We start from the raw sequence: 22,185 nt of genomic DNA on the forward strand, positions 1-22,185 counted from the left end.
GGCATTTTTCATGTTGGTGCACTTATAGCTCTGTGAAGACTTTGATGATCAACTTGATCTTAATGAAATCACACTGTTATCTTGGACTTTGATCTAAGTCTGAACTGTTTTTGGATGGTTCCAGATCATCTTCGTTGCTCTAGTACTGACCTACAAACTCTCACTACATCTATTCAGTTCTCAGGGACAAATTCATTATCCGTATTCTTTCCATTATTTTTTCTCCAGCTTTATTGAAGTATACTTGACAAACAAAATTGTATATATATTAAAGTGTACAACATGATGATTTAATATATACATAGACATTGTGAGATGAATACCACAATCAAGTGTATTAGTAAACTCATCACTTCACATAGTTAGCATTTTTGTATGTGTGAGAACACTTAAGATCTCCTCTTTTAGCAAATTTCAGGGATACTGAACAGTATTACAAAATGTAATCACCATACTGAACATTAGATCCTCAGAATTTATTCGTCTTGTAACTGAAAGTTTGTACCCTTTGGCAAACATCTCCGCATTTCTCCTACCCCTCAGCACTTGAAAATCACTAAATCACTGTTATATTCTGCTTCTATGGATTTAGCTTTTTTAATGTCTCCACAGAAATGAGGTTATATTGGATTTATCTTTGTGGTCTGCTTTATTTCACTTAGCATAATGTCCCCCGGGTTAATCTATATTACTGTAAATGGCAGGATTTTCTTCCTTTTTATGGCTAAATGATACTCCATTGTACCACATATACCACATTTCTTTTTTCCATTCACTTAGGTTGTTCCCATATCTTGGCTATTGTGGATAGTGCTACAGTGAATGTGAGAATACAGATATCTTTTGAAATACTGATTTCAATTTCTTCGGATATAGGCTCATAAGCGGGATTCCTGTATCACATGGTAATTCTATTTTTAATTTCTTGAGGAAACTTCATAATGCCCTCCATAATAGCTGTACCAATTTGCCTACCTTTTGGTAGGATGTACAAGGATTACCTTTTCTCTACACCCTTGCCAACGCTTCTTTTGATAACAGCCTTTCTCACAGATGTGAAGTGATATCTCATTGTACTATTGATTGACATTTTTCTCATGATTAGTGATGTTAAACATCTTTTCATATACCTATTTGCCTTTTGTTTATCTTCTTTAGAAGAAATATCTATGAAGGTCTTTTGTCCATTTTTAAAATTTGGATCATTTTTTTAGAGGAATGTTATGTTCACAACAGTGTGAAGGAAAGGTACAGATATTTCCCATATACTGTCTGTCCCCTACACACATGGTCTTCCTCAACATCCTCCAGCAGACTGATACATTGTTGCAATTGATGAACCTACACTGACATATCAGAAACACCCAAGGAATAGTTTACTTGTGTATTAATCATTATGGTATCATTCACACTATCTTCACTGTTCAACCTATTCCCCCCGCCACTCCCAAACTCTGGCAAACACTGAACTTTTTTACTGTCTCCATGGTTTTGCCTTTTGTAGAATGTCATATGATTGGAATCACTATGTAGCATTTTCAGATTGGCTTCTGTCACTTAGTAATATGCATTTAAGTTTCCTCCATGTCTTTTCAGGGCTTGATAGCTCATTTCTTTTTAGCACTGAATAATATTCCATTATATGGAAGTACCACAATTTATTTATCCATTCACCTACTGAAGGACATTTTGGTTGCTTCCAAGTTTTGGAAATTACAAATAAAGCAGCTATAAACATCATGTACAGGTTTTTTTTTTTTAAGGACAGTTTTCAACTCCTATGGGTAAATAGAAAAGAGCATGTTTTCTGGGTCATAAGAATCTGCTTGGTTTTGTAAGAAATTGCCAAACTGTCTTCCAGAGTGGCTTACCATTTTGCATTCCTGCCAGCAATGAATGAGAATTCCATTACTGTTGTCAACATCCTCAACAGCATTTGGCATTCTCATTGTTCTGGCTTTTAGCCATTTTAACAGCTGTGCAATTGCAACTTGTTGTTTTAACTTGTTTTTCCCTAATGACGTATGGTGTGGACTGTCTTTTCATATGCTTAATGTCATCTATATATCTTCTTTGGTAAGGTCTGTGTTCAGATCTTTGGCCCATTTTTAAGCATGTTTATTTTTATTGTTTCAGTTTAAGAGTTGTTTGTTTTGAATAACAGTTCTTTATCAGATATGTATTTTACAGATATTTTCTCCCAGTCTGTGGCTTGTCTTCTAATTCTCATGACATTATCTTTTGCAGGGCAGATGTTTTTAATTTTAATGAAATTCAGCATGTCAGTTATTTCCTTCATGCATTGAACCTTTGCTGTTGTATCTAAAAAGTCATTATCATGCTCAAAGTTGAGGTCTTTCCCCTATGTTGTCTTCTAGGAATTTTATAGATTTAGGTTTTACATTTAGGTCTGTGATCCATTTTGAGTTAATTTTTGTGTGACAGGTATAAGGTCTGTGTCTCAGTTTACTTTTTTTGTATGTGAATGTCCAGTTGTTCCAGCAACATTTGTTGAAGAGACTCTTCCATTTTATTTGCTTTGCTTCCCTGTCCAAGATCAGTTCACTATATTTATGTGGGTCTACTTCTGGGCTCTCTAATCTATTCCATTAATCTATTTGTTTATTCTTTCACCAGTAAAACACTGTTTTGGTTACTATGGCTTTAGAATAAGTCTTCAAGTCAGATAGTGTCAGTCTTCCTACCTTGTTCTTCTACTTCAGTATTATGTTAGCTATTCTGGGTCTTTTGCCTCTCCGTATAAACCTTAGAAACAGTTTGTTGATATCCACAAAATTACTTGCTTGGATTTTGATTTGGATTACATTGATTCTGTAGATCAAGTTAGGAAGATCAGAGATCTGGACAATATTGAATCTTCTTATCTGTGAACGTAGAATATATCTCTTTATTTAGTTCTTCTTTGATTTCATTTATCAGAGTTTTATAGTTCCTTCATATAGATCTTTTGCATATTTGGTTAGGTTTCTATCTAAGCATTTCATTTTGTTTTTCATGCTAATATAAATGAATTGTGTTTTCAATTTGAAATTCCACTTAATCATTATAGGAAAACAGTTGACTACTGTATATTAACCTTGTATCTCACAACTTGCTATAATTTGCTTTTAATTACAGGAGAGTTCTTTTGGTCAATTCTTGGGGTTTTCTACACATATGATCAGATAATGTTATCTGCAAACAAAGAGTTTTTATTTTTCTTCCTTTCCAATTTGCATACATTTTTTCTTTCTTTCTTTCTTTCTTTCTTTCTTTCTTTCTCTTTCTTTCTTTCTTTCTTTCTCTCTCTCTCTCTCTCTCTCTCTTTTTTGTCTTGCATTAGCTATAACTTCAGTATCATCTTGAAAAGGAATCATAAGTGGGGACATCCTTGCCTTGCATCTGATCTTAATGAGAAATCTTTAGGTTTCTCACCATTAAGTGTGATATTATAAGATTTTTGTAGATATTCTTTATTACAGTGAGAAATTCCCCTATTTCTAGTTTACTCAGAATTTTTATCATAAATGGGTGTTGGATTTTGTTAAATGCTTTTTTTCCCCTATCTATTGATATGATCATGTGCTTTTTTCTGTTTTAGCCATTGGTAAAATGGTTTATATGAATTGATTTTGGAACGCTGAACCTGCTTTGCATACATTAGATAAATCTCATTTGTCTATAGTTTATAGTCCTTTTCATACATTGTTGGATTTGAATTGTTAATATATTGTTGAGGACTCTTACATCTGTATTGAGAAGAGATATCGGTCTATAGTTTTCTTGTGAAGTTTTTGTCTGGTTTTGGTGTTGGAGTAATGCTGGCCTCATAGAATGATTTAAGAAGCATTCCCTCTGGGGGTGCCTGGGTGGTTCAGTTGGCTAAGTGTCCCACTCTTGATTTCCACTCAGGTAATGATCTCATGAGTGGTGAGATGGAGCCCCACATCAATCCCAGCATTGGGCTCTGCACTCAGCAGGCAGTCTGCTGGAAATTCTCTCTTTCCCTCTTCCTCTGCCCCTCCCTCACTTGTACTCATCTGCTCTCCCTCTCTCTCTCTTTCTCTCTCTTTCAAATAAATAAATAAATAAAGAAGAAGAAGAAGAAGAAGAAGAAGAAGAAGAAGAAGAAGAAGAAGAAGAAGAAGAATTTCCTTTTTTTCTATTCTCCAAAAGAGACTGTAGAGAATTGCTATAATTTCTTAAATGTTTTGTAGAATTCACCAGTGAACCCATCAGGGTCTGGTCCTTCTCTTTGGGAAGGTTATTAATGATCAGTTTGATTTATTTAATAAATGTAGGCCTATTCACCTAATTATTTCTTACTGTGTGTTTTGGCAGATTGTAACTTTCAAGAAATTGATCCATTTCATCTAAGTTATCGTATTTGTGGGCATAAGTTGTTCATAGTATCCTTTGCCCTTTTTAAATTGGTTTATTGGTTTATTGATTCATTGATTCGCTATTAAGTTGAACAAATTCCTCATGTATTTTGGATATAACTCCTTATCAGATACATGGTTTGCAAATGTTTTCTGTCATTATGTAGGTTGGTTTTTCATTTTGTTGTTTTCTTTGATGTGCAGAAGCCTTTTTGATGTATTTCCACTTTTTTGTTGTTGCTTTTGCTGTGTTTTTAGTGTTATATCTAAAAATTCACTGCAAAAAACAATGTCAAGGAATGTTTTCCTACATTTTCTTCTAGCAGTTTTATAATTTTAGGTCTTATATTTAAGTAATTCCAGGATACCTTTGGTTTATTATGCAAGATAAGGATCCAATTTCATACTTTTGCATATGGAGGTCCAGTTTTTCCAACACCATTTATTAAAGAGACTGTCCTTTTCTTATTTGTTTATTTTTGGTGACCCACCATATATATGTGTGGGTTTACCTCTGCGCTCACTGTTCTGTTCCATTGGACAATATACTGTCTTTATGACAATGTTATACTATTTTGACTATAATTTTTAATCTAGTTTAAAAATAGTTAAGTGGGATACCTATAGCTTTGTTCTGACTTCTGAGATTTCTTTGGCTGTTTGGGATCTTTTGTGGCTCCACAGAAAATTTAGGATTTTTTTTTCTATTTCTGTGCAAGATAACATTGCAAATTTGACAGAGATTGTATTGAATCTATACGTCAATTTGAGTAGTATAGCTATTTTAGCAGTATTAATTCTTCCTATACATGAACAGGATATCTTTCCATTTATTTTTGTCTTCTTCACTTTCCTTCAACCGTATCCTTTAATTTTCTGCATACAGATTTTTCACCTCTTTTAGTTAAGTTTATTCCTGGGTATTTTATTGCTATCATAATGGAATTATTTTCCATTATGCATACAATAGCATAAGAGATGCTATTGTAAATGGAATTACATTCTTAATTTTATTTTTGAATAGTTTGTTGTTAGTGCATAGAAATGCAAATGATTTCTGTTAGTTGATTTTGTATCCTACAGTTTTACTTAATTTATTTATTAAGCCTAACAGTTTTTTGGTTGATCTTTAGGATTTTCTATATTTAAGATCATGTTATGTGCAAATTGAGACAATTTTATTTCTCCCTTTCCTATTTATATGTATTTCATTTTATTATTTTTTTTTATTTTATTCATTTTTGTTCCTAATTGCTCTGGCTAAAACATCCTATATTATATTGAATAGAGGTGGTGAGGGAGGGCACCATTGACTTATTTCAATATTAGGAAAAGCTTTCTATTTTTCAGCACTGATGTCATCTGTGGGCTTCCTTTTATGGCCTTGATTATGTTGAGGTACATTCCTTCTATATCTAATTTGCTGAGAGTTTTATCTTGAAATGATGTTGAAGTTTATAAAATGTTTTTTTTCGTATCTATTGAGATATTCATATGATTTTGTCTCTATTTTGTTAATGTGGTGTATCCCATTATTTGATTTGTGTATGTTAAACCATCCTTGCATCCAAAGAACCAATGCTACTTGAAAATAGTGTACGATCCTTTTAATGTGCTGTTAAATTAGATTTCCAAGGGCGCCTGGGTGGCTCAGTTGGTTAAGCGACTGCCTTCAGCTCAGGTCATGATCCTGGAATCCCGGGATCGAGTCCCGCATCGGGCTCCCTGCTCAGCAGGGAGTCTGCTTCTCCCTCTGACCCTCCCCCCTCTCATGCTCTCTCTATCTCATTCTCTCTCTCAAATAAATAAATAAAATCTTTAAAAAAATAAAAAAATAAATAAATTAGATTTCCAAGAATTTCTTCAGAGTTTTTGCATCTGTGTTCATTGGGGTTTATTGGCCTGTAATTTTCATTCTTGTAGTGTTCTTATCTGGCTTTGGCATGAAGGTAATGCTGGCTTTGTAAAATCAGTTTGCAAGTGTTCCCTTCTTTTCCATTTTTTTAGGGAGTTTGAGAAGGATTAGGGTTAATTCTTAAAAATGTTTGGCAGAATTCATCCATGAAGCCATCTGATTTGGGCTTTTTGGTGGGGAGGGGATAGTTTTCGATTACTGCTTCAATCTCCTTACTAGTAATTAGTTGGTTTTGATTTTTTATTTCTTCATGATTTGGTCAGTAGATTTCTAGGAATATATCCATTGTTCCTGGATTATCCACTTTGTTGGCATATCATTGTTCCTAGTAGTTTCTTATGTTTCTTTGTGTTTCTGTGGTACCAGTTATAATATCTCCCTTTTATTTATAATTTTGTTATTCGAACCCTCTCTTTTATCTTTGTTTTGTGTAGCTAAAGATTTGTCTATTTTGTTTATCTTTTCAAAAAGCCATTTCTTATTTTTTATTGGTCTTACTGTCTTTTTATTCTCTATTTCTTTTACTTTGCTCTATTCTTCATTATTTCTTTCCTTCTGTTAACTTTGAGCATAGTTTCTTCTTTTTCTAGTGCCTTGAGGTATGAAGTTAGTTACTTACTTGAGGTTTTTTGTTTTGTTTTATTCTTTGTTTTTAATGTAAGCATTTACTACAAAAAACTTCTCTCTTAGAACTGCTTTTGCCATATCCCATAGTTTTGGTATGTTATGACTCCATTTTCATTTGTCTCAAGATACTTTATGATTTCTTCTTTGACTCATTGGTCGTTCAAGAGTGTGTTGTTTAGTTTCCATGTGTTTGCGGATTTTCCAGTGTTCCTGCTGTTACTGATTCCTAGTTACAGGCCACCATGGTCAAAAAAGATACTTGATATGATTTCAGCCTTCCTAAATTTGTTAAGACTTTTCTGTGGCCTAACATGTGATCTATCCTGGAGAATGTTCCATGTGCATTTGAGAAGAATGTGTATTTTCTTATTGTTGGATGGAATGTTCTATAAATGTCCATTAGGTCCATAATTGGTTATAGTGTTTTTCAAGTTCACAGTTTCCATATTGAAGTTCTTTTTGGATTATCTATTTGTATTTGAAAGTGGGGTATTGAGGTCCTCTACTATTATTGTATTCTTGTCTATTAGTTCCTTTTGTTATGTTAATATCTGATTTATATATAAATGGACCCCAATACTGGGTACACATGCAATTACAATTTCTATATACTCTGATGGAATGACTTTTTCAGTATGTAGTGATCCTATTTGTTTCTTGTGGCAGATTTTGACTGAAAATTTGTTTTGCCTAAGTATAGCCACCACTGCTCTCCTTTGGCTACAATTTTCATAAAATATCTTTTTCTATCCCTTTACCTTTAGCTTATGGATATCCTTAAAGCTAAAGTGAGAATCTTGTAAGCAGCATAGCGTTATATCCTATTTTTTATTCATTTGGCCACTCTGTGTCTTTTAATGGAGTAATTTAATTTATATTTAATTTCATTATTAGTAGGTAAGGATTTGCTATTGTCATTTTGTTAATTGTTTTCTCGTTTCATAGTTTATTTCCTCTTCTCTTGCTGTCTTCCTTTTGATTTGTTGTTTTGTTGTTGTTGTGCTATACTTTGATTCCTTTCTCTTCATCTTTTGGTTTGACCAGTATTTTTTGTGACTATCATGATGCTTACTAAAATATCAATAGTTATAAAACACTATTTTAAGCTGATAACAATTTAACTTCAATTCCATACAAAAACTACCCTTTACTCCTCCTATTATGCTGTTGATGTCACACTTTACTATTGTGTATCTATTAATAAATTATAACTATAATTATTTTTTTATTTTTAAAGATTCTGTTTATTTGAGAGAGAGAGCAGGGGATGAGCAGAGGGAGAGGGACAAGCAGACTCTGCAATGTGTACAGAATCCAAAGTGGGGCTCAGTCCCACAACCCTGATATCATGGCCTGAGCTAAAATCAAGAGTCCGAATGAGCCACCCTGGTGCCCCAGCTATAGTTATTTTTAATACTCTTTTCCTTTAACTTTTATACAAGAGTTAAAAGTGATTTACATAACACCATTACAATATAGAGTATTCTGAATTTGACTACATATTTATCTTTACCTGTGAGTTTTATACTTTTATATGTTTTCATGTTATTTAGTGTCCTTTCATTTCAACCTGAAGAATTTCTTTAGTATTTCTTATAGATCAGGTCTACTGGTGACAAACTCCCTCAGCTTGTGTCTAGGGATGACTTTATTGCTCCTTCATTTCTAAAGAACAACTTTGCTGGGTATAGTGTTCTTGTTCGGCAGATATTATCATTTTTTCTCCAGTACTTAGAAAAAAATCTATTTCCACAAATACACTTTTATTTCTGTGGAGAGATGTGAATGGGAGACCTCCTGTTTTGCCATCTTGCTGAAATATTCCTTTTGATTGCATTTATCTAGGTAATTGTGGTATTTCTTTATTTTATTTAATTTATATAGATGTGATCACAAACTACTCTTGTGATGATGGGAAAAATAACTAACCTCACTCTGTAAGCACTGATTTTTTTTTTTTAAATCATCATGAGATGATTCTGCTTACACAAGAGTAACTTACTGTGTTTTTTTCTTGGTCCATAATTTTTTGAGCTCCATCTTTGTAAGGCCAACAAAGGAAAATTCATAGATGAATTGATTTTCTTATCTTAACTAAAGGCAACAAGTGGAGAAATGTTTTTCAGGTTGAGTTGTTCTACTAAACCTATGGACCAAACATGATTGATATTTCCATCTTTCTGATAATTACATGGAAACAACAGGTAACTTAGTCTTTATAGACTTCAGCTCCTCAGAACGGCCCTCCTTCCACCTCTGACACTGTTCTAAAGAAAAGATTCACAACAGCCGTGTTTTCAGTTTCAGTTTCAAAGCAGAAAAACATTTTATTAATATTATAAAAATCTGGGCGCCTGGGTGGCTCAGATGGTTGAGCGTCTGCCTTCGGCTCAGGTCATGATCCCAGGGTCCTGGGATCGAGTCCCGCATCGGGCTCCCTGCTCCTTGGGAGCCTGCTTCTCCCTCTGCCTCTCTCTCTCTCTCTTTCTCTCTCTCTCTCTGTCTTTCATGAATAAATAAATAAAATCTTTAAAAAATATATTATAAAAATCTAATAGAAACAGAAAGAAGAAAAGGGTAATCTGCATACAGATGAGGGCAATAGTAAGCAGTAAAGGACAAAGCAGTAAAAGACAAAGTTACATCAAATTGGGTACTTATAACATCCGACCTCATTGGCTGGGGAAGCCTCATGGAGACAGCCAGGTTGGAGTCCTGATTGAGAGGGTTGGGCAGAATGTCCTCCCCTCAGGTGAGACTTCCAAATGACCATCCCCATAAGAGTCATGTTTATAGGGCAAATGATGGGCTCTGAAGTTAAACATTTGATTGCCTATGTGCATTTTGGAGCGAGCTTCTTTTCTGTGTTATCATGTCTTTACATCTTCAAGGAGCCTGGACCATATGTGCTTGCTTCCTCTCCCGCATTCCATTTTGGGGGGGGGCAGCCCAGCCTGGAATCAGAGGGGATGCAAGGCAAATTGTTTAGCTCTTGGCGTCCAGACCAGAAGGGCCACTTCTGACCTGGAGGTCAGCTAATGTCAACTAACCAGGCTCCGGAGGTCACTTATGCAAGCACGGGTCTCACAAACATTCCTTAACCTGCCTATGTACGTGCAGGTTTGGGTAGTCAGTTATGTAGGACAAATCACAGAAACCTCCATCCATACAATACAAACATAAAAGAAAGTCCCCTTCTTCTTTCGGCCCTTATTTCTAGTAATATTCTTGGCCATTTTTAGATACCAAAAATATGGTGTAATTCTCTCTTTGTTCCTCTCTAGTCAATTTAAGCCCATAATGGTATTCAAATCAATCTCTCTCTCTCTCTCTCTCTCTCACACACACACACACACATACACGGCACACCTTAATTCTGCCTTCTACATGCAGATGTATCAAACATCCATCCCCTGTAACTTCTGAGTTTTCTTTTTCCCCCAAATAATTATTTAATAATTGAACATCTCTATACACCTGTTCCCAAATCAAGGGATTCCATGACCTTATGGGACTTGGAGTTCACATTTGATCTTTTTTTTTTTTTTTTATGTTCAGTTAGCCAACATATAGTAGTACATCATTAGTTTTTGATGTAGTGTTCAATGATTCATTACTTTTGAGTATTCTTAAGTCAAAGATAGGATCACAAAAATTTCTTGCTAATTAGATACTTCATGGATTCTCCCTCATGACACTATTAACTCCTATATTTTATGGTCTGTTTCTTATCTAACTTTGATGCTTCTATGTCCAGAATAGTGCAGTACTCAGTAGCACCTGTGAATAAAGAATTTCATCGTAGGGAAATCTGAAAGCCTTATGAGAACTTGACTTTAGCTTTAGGGCCGTATTGCCCTATCCAATCTTATAAATGAACTTACCACCTCCCTAATAGAGTTTAACTATGCCCACCTAGAAATTCTGCCATTGGTTTCAGTCAACTGAAATCTATATAACAATGTTTTGGTAAATGGAGGACTTGACTGTTTTTAAGGTCATATTGCTATCAGTGCTTTTCTGTTTATCCTTTTTTTGTAGTTCACTTGGCTTTTGACAAACTACATTGCTTTCTAATCTAACAGCTTCTACTATTTACTGTGCTTTTCTCTCAGCTTGATTCCAGCTATTTCTAGAGTTCCTGTTTTCTGATTCTTCTGTTATTTCTGTGAGAAGTCTACATCTCTAGCTGTACTTAGATTCTCTCAAACCTCAGTTGCTATAATAACCCTATTATTATCTGTTCTTCACTGATGCTGTCTAGATTTTTACATAATACTGTATAACATGTGAAGAGACCACACACTTCTTGGCATCTGGCACTGTGATGTAGCAATAATGACTGATTCCTGTTTTGGGAGTATCCGGTGAGGTTTTAAAAGTTAACAACAGCCAGAAATTCCAGAAGTTGCCAGTAGTAAGAATGTGTAGAATAATGCTTGGGCATGGAATATGTGAGGCAATGCTACTGAATTGAAAACAGGATAAGTGAGATTGGAGTCACTGAATTGAAGTTTACTATGGAGGTTGCAAAACCTCAAGATCATAAACCAATTTAAAAGAAAATTGGGCTTATATTCAAGAGCTATATTTAAAACAGGGCCAAATTCAAGGTCATAGGTAACAGTCATTAAGAATTCCTTGAGTTAACTTAATATGAAAGAGTCAGAGATGCTGTGACACAGAAAGAAGTTGAAAGATAATTTACTTTACCCTCTATTGCCTTTCATAGGCGCCTGTAAGTGATTACCAAGCACTGAAAGGTTGTTCTTAATCAGAGGGATAAGCACGTGAGGAAACAGAAATCCCAGAATGCTAACAAACTGCAACAAAAATTTAGTCAGTAGGAACTGCATCTACAGTTAGAGGAGCATTCTCTTCTCCAGGACTATTTCTTCTGCCTTTTTTTTTTTACCTTGGTATTCCCTATTTTAGTAGATCACCACCATAGCATCTCAGAACCAGCTCCAGCCACTTGCTACTTACGTTTTTCTCTCAGATACATGGACAGTGAAGAATAGGAAGATGTTTTATCATGACAGTGAAGCAGTGTGGCATGTTCCTGTCATATGAAGGGCCATTCTCCCTCTGTGTGATGTTCGCTAGAGAGTATTTCTTTTCCCAGGAAGGAAATTTTATATACATCTTTGGATAATCAGTTTCAAGAACAGCACAATGGTGCAAACATATTCTTTCTTTTCATGATTGTTCACAGCTCTCAGTCCCGGTTGAAAAGACCTTTCTTCCTGGTTTTGTATAGCACTGAATATACTGTCAATAAGTCATAAAAATTTCTGCAACTTCCTTCCCTTTCTATTCTTCTGCTATGCATTACATGTCAACATAGTCAGTGCATGAGACAAGTTAGACATATTACATCAGGAGACTAAATCTCTAGGGTTGATGATATCCTTAGGGCAAGGTGCTCGATATCCTGACAGGTGCCTTTCTTAAATTAGACTTTTCCTGTGTGCCACAGTCTCTGTAGCCACTCAAGAACAGAGGCAGTGGGATAAGATTGATTTTTGTACTGCTATCAGATATAAATAACAATTAACTCTCATGTCAGCTTCTAGCAGGCAATCACAATTGCAGGATGCCTGCACTTCAAGAAAGAATAAAGACATCTTCCCTTGGGCTGAATGATACAAGAGAGCCATATGTCAGGATCAGAAGATGTCTACAACCTCACTGAAATCCTCCTCCATTATACCAGACAGAGCTCTAATTCTAATTGCAGGTTAGAATCTTTTTATGACAGAGAGTTCTCTTTAAGGTCTAAGCTCCTTAGCGTGGCTTGAAAGAAACTTCCTAACCCAAAGACACCTTTGTAACCTCATCTCCAGCTAGACTCCACGATGCCATATATTGTAGAAAAATGAATTGTTGTTTTCTGATATGACTACTTAATTCCCACCCATAAGTCTTTCCTTATACTTTTTTTGGGAGATGCTATGGTCTGTATTTCACAATTGACTATTTTATTAGATTTCAATTCAGCTGTAAGTTTAAAAAATCTAAGAAATTAAAGTTTATTAGCTTATTTCAAAAAAATTGATTTAAAATACAGGAATGAAGGTAAAGAGTCAGGACTGGTAAGATGCATTCATTAATATTGAAGACCTCGGTTCCTCCTTACCTGTGGTCATGCCATCTTCTCTGTGTGCCTTCCTGTCCTCTGGCTCAGTACATTACTCAAGCTCCAGCCACCAGAATTGGAAAGAAGAGAGGAACGGACACTTTTGAAGACACTTTCTAGAACTTACATATTCCACTTAGATTCCATTTGTCATAACTTACTAACATTGCCACATATAAGCTGTAACAAAAATATAATCTTCATTTTGGGTTTTCATGTGACCAGCTAACATGGTGGTTATATTTTGAGAAAGTAGCAGAGAATGGGACTTGAGGAACAACTAGAACATCTTCCCCAACCAGTTGGTGAACTTTTCCAGCTATTCCTGGCCCCTGGAGCAAAGCAGATTAATCTCCTACCCATGTTCAAATAGAAATTTGTTAAAACATTATTGTACCATGATAACCATTCATGTTCAGTTAAATCTTAATTATTCAGAAAAAGAGAAGTTTGAACTATATGTGAAGGATATGAAGTTTTTATTTGTCAGGTATGTGACTTTGCTCTACTTTAGGAAATATTATCTGTATGTATATGCCTCTCTGTCTCTCTCTCTCTCTCTCACACACACACACACACACACACACACACACACAACTATACTGAAGTTCATAAGTTCCGTTTCCTCATTTAAAAAAAAAAACAGTAATAGCTACTTTTTTGTATCCTTCTTGGTGTTTTAGAGAATTTTAAAATGAGGTAATGTATGAGAAAGTGTTTTCTAAATTGTAGGGTGTGTTAATTATCTTTTTAAAATGATGGCCAGGTGAAGAATTGACCCAAGCGTACTCTAGCATTATGATTCTCTTAGGATATAAATGAAAAAAGCAATCAAAGTTCTATTAATGCACCTATAGATCAAGAAGATTAGTACATGTAAATTTAAGTTCCCCTTGTTTATGCAGCAAATACTTTTTAAGCATCTATTATGTTTTGGACACTAATTCGGGCCCTGGGCTACAGGAGATAATAAGACCTGGAATTTTCACTCGTGGAGCTTATAATTGAAAGGAGAATACATATTCAAATAATGATGAAATATGGCATAATTACACATTGAAAGGGATGTATTATCTGAATGTATAAAAATGGAAGATGGGAAATTGTAGGGGTATGTAGGAAATTATGGCTTTCTGAAGCTGTGATGTTTAAATATAAGTCTGAAGGCTAAGAAGGCAGTAACTATGTAAAGAGAAACATTTATAAGTGATCAGAGAAAAGGCAGATTTCCAGGTAGAGGAAATAACATGTTCAGACGTTGAAATGAGAAGGGTCATGGGAACATTTAAGGGTACTGACATGTTCACTTAACTGTTGGGAGCCCTGGTGTCCTAGTTTATAAAATAGCAATAATAATGAGTTCAAATTTCTTCATAGAGAATAAAATATAAGATTGTTTGTAAACAGTGAAATCCTATGAAAGAAGTGATTCTCTTTATCTATTACAAATGGTAAGCTGTAGGTGTCTTATGCTGAGTATATGGTTTTCAACCCCTCTGCTTTGCAGTTAGTACTTTACATTGACCAAGCTGAATGGCCTAGTTTCTTTGAGTTTAATAGGAAGGAAAAAATAAATGTTTAGGTTTAGGAGGAACTACCAATTCTAGAAATATACATTGATGCCTTGGTGTCATCTGAGAGGAACCAGTCCCTAAGCTTTAAATAATCTGGATTATTTATTTATTTATAATTGTTAGTGGGAATAGGAGAGGAGGGGAGGGAAGGCCCAGCAAATATATCTCTAAACCCTACATCCTGATCAAACACCTAGCTTCTGTATTCCCAACTAGTGTTGTGACTTTTATATTCAATGCAACGCAATCAGATATTGCCGAGACTTCTGCTCAACAACCATATTTCACTGAAATCCATTTAGCATAATAGACTTCATTTTATGGTAAGAAATACATTTTGGTCACCAATGTACATTAAAGTTGTTTGTAGACAACACAAAGTCAATATTCTATGTCCCTAAGACCTCTAGCTTTCTTACTATAATTAACCACTTCTAATTGTTTTTTAAATTTTATTTTATTATGTTGTTAGTCACCATACATTACATCATTAGTTTTTGATGTAGTGTTCCATGATTCATTGTTTTCATATTAACCACTTCTAAATTTAACAGAAATCAGACAGACAGAAAACGCCAATGTGCTACAGCATTCAATTCAAGATAGAACTTAGTCTTTCTAAACACTTTTAAAATGCAGCATGTTATTTAGAAGCAGCAATGATAATGAGTGCCTACTATGCAGAAGGTGAACTTTTAGCTGCTTTAACCCAGCTTGCCTGATTTAAATATCCCTAGCAAGCCATGTGATTGATCAGATAAAGCATTCTTCTCTCCCTGTTGGCACTAAGGAAACGTATGTTGAGAAATATTACACTGTATAATCATATAGCTTAAAAGAAGCAGAGGTAGATTTTCAATATAAGTCTGCCTTACTCTCTATCCAGTGTTTATTCTCTTATAATTAATAATCCCTCCCTTTGCAACTTTCCCCTCATGCCTCCACCCCTACATACATTCTACAATAAGTTATATAAAGATTCTTGAGAAGATGTCATGGACTTGACTGCTTTTGCTACATCTGTCCTCATTAAAGCTATGACCCCTTACGTCAATATAGAGAAGAGAGAACCTGTTTGACTTGCAGAATCATAGATTTTTTAAATTGACATTCTGATACTTAAAGTGTACCTTCTACCTAAATTTCAGAATAAAATATGTACATACTATCTTCAGTCTTCTAATTCAGTCCCCCCTGATAAACCATAATCATTCACAAATTATATTAAACCATGAGAGCTTTAAGCAGTGGAGTCAGACAGGAGGGTTTTTGATGTCTGTTTCTTGGGAATTACTGTTTAAGAATGTACTTTCTCAGGGGTTCTTGGCATCTAAAGATTTACAACATCATCGATTAAGTTATCCAAATATCAGACAGCTCTAGCCATTTTAGTCTTCAAGGAACTCGTTTTAATTCTCTGCCTCCTCTCTGTAGTATATAACATTGTGCATCAAATGTCTAAAGTAAAACAGACTTCATGGATCAAATGGGGAAGATATCATTCTTATTAGTGCAGACTATTAAAAAAGTAAAGAGAAGAGATAAAGAGATATGATCTTAACCATTCCCACAATCCATAGTTCGCATAATTCAAGAAGTGTCCTAAAAAATTACGGCTGACATTTTCTTTTTCCAACTAATATGGCACTGCCTTGTAGCAATTGTAGTAACACAATGTACAATTCCTATGTCTCCTTGCTTGGATTTTTTTCATTTATTTTATGTTCATTATTTTATATTATTTCCCTAAGTAAACGATTTATTGATAAAGCACCTTCTCCCCTTCAAAGTCACATACTAGAAATTTACATATAAGGCAGTCATTTTCTAGCTATTTCTTTTTTATTTATTTATTTTTTTAAAAGATTTTTTATTTATTTATTTGAGAGAGAGAATGAGAGAGAGAGAGAGAGCACGAGAGGGAAGAGGGTCAGAGGGAGAAGCAGACTCCCCGCTGAGCAGGGAGCCCGATGTGGGACTCGATCCCGGGACTCCAGGATCATGACCTGAGCCGAAGGCAGTCGCTCAACCAACTGAGCCACCCAGGTGCCCTCTAGCTATATTTCTTGATGGGGAATAAATGCTATGATGGATGAGACCACTACATACAGCCCTGAATTTCCCCTCCAAATGTCAGTGGCATGCCCCATGCCAGTCATTGTGGCAACTAAACCCTTCTCGCACACATTTTAAAACATTCCTTGGGTAGGGTGCCTGGGTGGCTCAGTTGGTTAAACGACTGCCTTCGGCTCAGGTCATGATCCTGGAGTCCCGGGATCGAGTCCCGCATCGGGCTCCCTGCTCAGCGGGGAGTCTGCTTCTTCCTCTGACCTTCCTCCCTCTCATGCTCTCTCTCTACCATTCTCTCTCTCTCATTAAATAAAAATCTTTAAAAAAAAAAAAACATTCCTTGGGTAAGAGATACTATTCCCATTTGAGAAGCACTGCACCAAATTTTGAAGAAGACACCAGGACATTCTTGGATATAGAAGAAAGGAATCCAAAGTCGGGGATTATATTAATGTGATACTGGAAAAAGCTCGTATTTTTCTCCTCAGGAGAAACAAATCTTTGTAGATGTCCCTGATTAAAGAATGTAGCAAAAGAGAGAAGGGAGAGATGTGAAAGTTTGTTCCCTTTCAGTAGTTGTTTGATTCTATAAGCTTCCCATGTTTGATTCCAGTTCTTGAAAGCATTACAAGCATAGGATTTTATGATCTGAGTTTTCTAGCAAATTAAGTAGATATATTTTGATTACTCTGAAATGGGAGAAATTGTATACATTACACATTTTCTCTTTGAACAAGGAGAGGCAGGGGAAGTTGAAGTAAAAACCAATGTGTAAAATAGTGGGAAAGTCTACAGAACTTCATATCGAGTATGAAAGCATGAAAAAATTAAGCGAAAGGCTGTAAGTAGTGGCAAGTCCACCAAATTGGGAAAGGGATATAAAGCAGCCAATTGTCAGAAATAAAAAAAGGAGAGCAGTACTTGATGTAACTGAATCGTAAGAGGTTGGGAGGGTTAGCACAGGTGACCAAAATAAAGGTGATTGGATTATTGGCAGCACAATGAAGAGATATGTGCTGCTGAAAACGTGTGAGTAAAGAAGGGCTAGCAAAGTAATTGGGCGCTGTTTTATAGGAGAGTAAACCTGTCAGGTCATTGCTGGAAGGAAACAAAATTAAGAGACGTGGAGGTTTGGGGCAAGTACTCCAGCTAGGACTGTGTTAAAATCTTACAGGCAGGGTCTTTAGCTCGTACCTGTTCTACCCAGTGTGCTGAGTACCTTATCTTTCAGGGTTTGTTTGAAGTGTATGCCCTCATCCACAACTGCTGAATCAGAATCCATATTTTAATAAGATCCTCAGATGGTTCATATACACATTAAATTTTAAGAAACAGTGAGATAAAATATCCCCTATTAAATTGGGCAACTGTGTATCTCCATCAAACATGTCCTTCCTCTCTTATTCACAACCTAGTTATTCAAACAGAACCTAGGGATCCCTCCCAGTCCTTTCTCCTCACCTTTTACAACTGTGCAGTCAATAAATGCGATATAATCTGAACTAGATTTGAATGACCTTTTTCTGTATTCCCAGTCCTGGTTTTGCTGTCATTATTTTCATCTGGACCCTCATTGTCTCATTACCGAACTCTTGCAAGAGTATCCCAACTGGTCTCCCTATGTCTGCTTAGAGTGATTCTTGTCAAGCACAGATTGCATCATGTTCCCATCTACATAGAAACATATGATTCTTTATTAAGTGAAGAATAGATTGAAAACTTCCTAATGCCGTAGATATGAACCTTCATAATTCTGCCTCTCAATACCATCGTTCTGTTGCCTCTGCTGTAGCCACATTTGACTTCTTAGGTCCCTCAACATCTTTCTCTTTCACAGCTAAGGGTCTTTGCACATGCTGCTCTTTTTGTCTACTTACACCTCTATCTTCACTTGGATTGCTCTAAAGCAGACTGTGAAATATGCAGATGGGCCTTTGGATGCAGGTATTTTATTTTGGAAGTAATCCGAGTAAATGAGGTAAAGGAGCTGGCAATGGGAAATGGGGAAGGAAAAAGAAATAAGGAAAAGAGAAACAATGAATGGTGTATCTATGAGGTTGTTAGTTCTGCTTGTCTTATCAGAAGATAGACATTTACATTTATCCATTGACTCATAACTCCCATTGTTGGAAAGCATTAACTTCCTTACTTTTGGTTCACTCCTACACATGGCTGAATAGCCTTGCACAATTATAAGAAAGTTAAGAAGAGAATTGAGACTGTATAGCAGCTGCATTATGTGGAGAACAGGCAACAGTGCATGGACTGTACAGCTCAGCTGTGTTGAGACCAGATGGCCCAAAATAGTACTGTGAAGTGGATCACAAAGATCTGTTGTATCCCCCCAAAACATTGAAGCATTCTGTTATCCTGTTCTCTCAATAAAATATCCTTGCTTAAAAATATAACACTAAAGTCGTGGTATTGCTGTATAATCACTGAATATATCCTCCTCCAATATAAGGGATTAGAAACTAAGATGGTATGCAAAGAATTACATGGTTTTATTTTTCAGTTTATAATCAGATTATAACACAAAACAAAGAGACACAGTATAATTTGGAATTCACACAAGGAAAGTGTTATGACTTGAATTGTGTACTCCCAAAAATATATTGAAGTCTTAACTCCAGTACCTCAAAATGGCCTTATTTGGAATAGAGTCATTGTAGATAAAATTAGTTGGAATAGCATGGGCCATTATGATTGGCTTCCTTATAAGAAGAGGGGCAGACAGAGACACAAAGGAAAGATGGCCATGTGAAGACAAATAAAGACTGAATTTGTATTACCACAAGCCAAGGAATGTGTTGCAATACTGGGAGCTAGAAGAGGCAAAGATGCATCATCTCCTAGAGGCTTCAGAAGGATCGCAGCTCTGCCCGCATCTTAGTTTTGGACTTCTCATCTCCACAACAGTAAGAGAATAAATTTCTGTTGTTTTAAGCCACCCAGATTGTAGTACTTTGTAATGCAGCCCTGGGAAACTAATGAAGAAATTATATGTTATAAGGTGTGTCAAAATACATAGTGCTTATTAAATCATGACAGTCTCATAGCACTGGAAAGGACTAGGTTGAATTTCAGAACATCTGGTTCCATGTTCAACCTTCTCATTTTACACCTGAGGAGCTTGCAGCTCAAAGTAAGCCCTTTACCAAGGAACTCAGTTAGGCAGTAGCAGAGCCTGGACTAGAACTAAGACTTGATTCTCAGGCCATCGCACTTTTTCCTTGACTATACGATGCCTTTATACCTGAGCAGTGCCCGCTATCCCTGATCGAACTTTAGTCAGACATGCCTACCCTCTTTTGGAAGGCTGGTGGAGATTGACCTAAACACCCATAGTTTGTAATTGTCACAGAATAAGAATACCCTTTTCCCTACCAAAATGCTAGAGCACAGAGTCTAAGCATATTTAATGCAGCAGTTACCATGGCACCCATGTAATTTAATTACCACTCTTTTGTGAATATTTTAAAATGAAATTGTTAAAAGATCAAACAGCACATTGTATGGCTATAGAAATGATAAGTAGCTTTTTAACTGAAAATGCTCTGTTCCTGTAGGGAGTTGATTATTTTTATGAGTTAAAATTTAATTATGGCGTTGGATATATGTGTGTTTCTTTAATATATTGCTGTGCTTCAAAAGTTAAATATGTCAAAAACATTTTACCTTTTAATTTATAACACTGACCATTCACCTTACAAAGCTGAGCTACAATTTCACCACCATATTTTATATATTTCTAATCATAGAAAACCCCATGTATCTACAATGTTCAAGGAAGTCTTGCAGAGAAAATAAAGACATCCAAGTAGTTTTGCAATTTGGTATTGGAGTTATATGAAAGGATAACAGCCTGTGGATCAAACCATTTATATATAAACACTCATGTACCTATAAAGTACCAAATGCCATGCCAGGCATGTACGATCCAAACAGGAACAAGTAACATTTAAAGCCTCCCTACTCAAAGTGTGGTCCAGGGACTAGTAGTATCAGACATTACATCACCTGGGAGCTCGTTAGAAATTTAGAGTCATAGACTGCACCTTAGACCCATTGAAGTAGAATCCATATTGTATCAAGTTTCCTTTGTAATTCCAAATGCACATTAAAGTTCGAGAAGTTCTGGTCTAAAGAAGTCACAGCCCAGTAATGAACAAAAACATACATAACCGCAAGTGAGTGTTGCATATACTGTGCTCAGATATGCCGTGAGTAGTGTGATCAGAATTAGGGATGTGAAAGTGCTCAGAGGGGAAAGAGAAGCGAACTGTATGTCTGGGCAATAATTGATAAATAATTGAATAAGTAATGTTTGTTTGGGGTCTTAAAGAGTGAATAGTAGTTTTCCAGGAAGACAGTAGTTGAAGGGAAATCAATGAATTTAAACAGAAGGAATAGGAATTGTAAGGTAGAGAGGCTTAAAAGAGAAATTGTTCTAGGAACTAGAACTGGTTCATATTAGCTGAAGTATAGAGCTTAGGGGATCAAGTTTTATGACAGGAGCTAAGTCATGTATGCATATCCAGTGAGGCATTTGATATTTAGTTAACCTTAAAATTATATTAATTTATACCAAATAAGTTATATGCACCTTATTTATCAAAAGGATTGACAATAATAAGACCTAAAGGGCATTTTCTCTGTCTTGAATACTGGTCATTTCATGTTGTTTTTGGTTTTTGATTTTTTTTTTTTTAATAGTAAGTATCTGTTAAGGTTTATACCACTGAAACTTAAGCTCCATAAACTGAGGGGCCTCGTCCACTTTCATTGCTGTACCTCTCAAGCATAAATCAGTGATTGACACATAGTAAATGCTCAATAAATATTTGATATAAGTAATTGACAATTACTTGAGATAGGGGTTAACTACAAAATGAGAAATTTTAAGTAAATATAGTTTGGGAAAATTTAGATAGGTGATAGATACTTCTCTACATAATTTTGATGTACATAAAATAAATTATTAACAGAGGAATTATCAAAGGAATAAAGAGAAGTTTATTAGCAATAACTGGTTGAGTTCTACTAGAATTTGAAGCCAGAACGGTGCATGGAAGGACTTTCATGAGAGCCAGATCATGTCCTATGTACATACCAAGAAGTGTCCAGTCCCAATCCACAAAGTGCTGATAATAATGGGAAAGTCCTAATCTCCATTATTCTTGCCTATTTTCATCATGCATACAGAGATACATGAGTTCCCTTCAAGTATCTTCAGATAGAATAAGCTACCATGTCCTCTTGGTGTGATGAATACGAGGTTATATACTGTCTTTAGTGTCTTTTTTTTTTTAAAGATTTTATTTATTTATTTGAGAGAGAGAGAGAGCGCATGGGGGGGGGGGTCAGAGGGAGAAGCAGACTCCCCGCTGAGCAGGGAGCCCGATGTGGGACTCGATCCCGGGACTCCAGGATCATGACCTGAGCCGAAGGCAGTCACTCAGCCAACTGAGCCACCCA

The sequence above is a fragment of the Zalophus californianus genome, chromosome 17, assembly GCF_009762305.2.
Source record: "Zalophus californianus isolate mZalCal1 chromosome 17, mZalCal1.pri.v2, whole genome shotgun sequence".
NCBI classification, from domain to species: Eukaryota; Metazoa; Chordata; class Mammalia; order Carnivora; family Otariidae; genus Zalophus; species Zalophus californianus.